This window comes from Mirounga angustirostris, unplaced genomic scaffold (assembly GCF_029215605.1).
Source record: "Mirounga angustirostris isolate CCGP_5_RB_7025 unplaced genomic scaffold, mMirAng1.0.hap1 SCAF_3, whole genome shotgun sequence".
Lineage (NCBI taxonomy): Eukaryota > Metazoa > Chordata > Mammalia > Carnivora > Phocidae > Mirounga > Mirounga angustirostris.
In genome coordinates this window covers 23880221-23881880 of record NW_026991711.1, presented here as the reverse complement: position 1 = coordinate 23881880, position 1660 = coordinate 23880221, and the positions used below count along the sequence as shown (strand labels likewise).

General features: G+C 33.7%; 1 pseudogene; it reads left to right on the top strand.

Moving 5' to 3' along the window:
* The first annotated feature begins 261 nt into the window (after positions 1-261).
* Positions 262-392, top strand: LOC123839958 (U4 spliceosomal RNA; annotated as a pseudogene).
* The last annotated feature ends 1268 nt before the right edge of the window (positions 393-1660 follow it).

Genomic DNA, 1660 nt, shown 5'->3' with positions numbered 1-1660 from the left:
TTTTGTCTTTATTACTGTGTTTATTGCATACTAAATACTATTATAATCTATGTACACTTGCTTTGGAAAAGAATATACCTAATATTCTTGGTTTAATTCTATGCCACAATTTCTTGAAATTCTTAACACGGCTATAATTAGTTGAAATTCTTATCATGGCTACATTTGGTTATATAATAACTATAAAAAATTTAAATAGTTCATGGTGTAAACTTCAGGAGAGGTATCATGCCATTTATTGTTCTAAAATAGGAACATAGAAGCTTTGTGCAATGGCAGAATCATAGCCAATGAGGTTTATCCGAGGTAAGATTATTGCTAATTAAAATAGGAACATAGAATTCCTTCTGTATACATAAAAGGTAGCTCAGTTATTGACTTTGTTCCAAACAAAATCTTTAATCGATATTTTAAAAACGATGCATTCATTTTGGAATACTATACCTCACCTGGCATTAAATATGAGGTGTTTCTGATGTTTTCTAATCTCTAAGATTCCACATTATATGCAAATTTCAGTATTTGCAGTAGGCTTTGAAAAATATGTCTACATAAATTAGAAAGAGTTGTCAAAAGATCTGCACAGCTATTTTGTTTATGAAATGTAACTCTATCTTGGTCTTCCATATATCTTTTAAATCTGAAAACTTATTTCCTATACTACTCAAATATAATTAAACATATAATAGCAGAGAAATTAAATTTCTCATTCTGATCATAATTCTGGGAAGGGATTTTAATAGTTTTACCCTCTATGAAGCTCATAAATACTAATGCACTCATTGGAACTCTTAACTTTTTTTTTTTTAAGATTTTATTTATTAATTCGAGACAGAGATACAGAGAGAGCATGAGCAGGGGGAAGCAGAGGGAGAAGCAGGCTCCCTGCTGAGCCAGGAGCCGGATGTGGGGTTCCATCCCAGGACCTGGGATCACGACCCCAAGCCGAAGGCAGACGCTTAACCATCTGAGCTTCATAGAGTTCCCCAAGGAACTCTTTTATGTATTTATTTTTAGCAAATATTTGAAAATCAGAAAGCTTCCAGTAATTTAACTATCAAATGGGTTAAGACACACACATGTGTATACATAGTAGGAGATAGGGAATCAATCATTCAGTATCATGCAGTGATGACTTCCCACATTTATCTAACACATGTATTCCCATTTGTTTGGTTAAGTTGGGTTTTGAGAATTTAATATTTTTTATTGTTCTTGAAGTGTTTCACAATAAAACTTTTCCATTTTGTTTGTTTGACAGGGTCAAAATTTAAACTTCCAATTTACACCTAATTGCATATGGATCTTGATTTAATATTGTCTTGCAAATAAATTAAAGTGACTTTTATTTCATAAGAAGTTCATTTAAATGGCCAAATAATATATATCATATATATTACTGCAGTAGTCTTTTTTTTTTTTTTTTTAAGATTTTATTTATTTGACAGAGAGAGAGAGAGCACAAGTAGCAGAACAGCAGGGAGAGGGAGAGGAAGAAGCAAGCTCTCCACTGAGCAGGGAGCCTGACGTGGGGCTCGATCCCAGGACCCTGGGATCATGACCTGAGCCGAAGGCAGCCGCTTAACCGACTGAGCCACCCAGGTGCCCCTTACTGCAGTAGTCTTAAAGACAGTTAAATTTAATATTCTTAACTAGATTG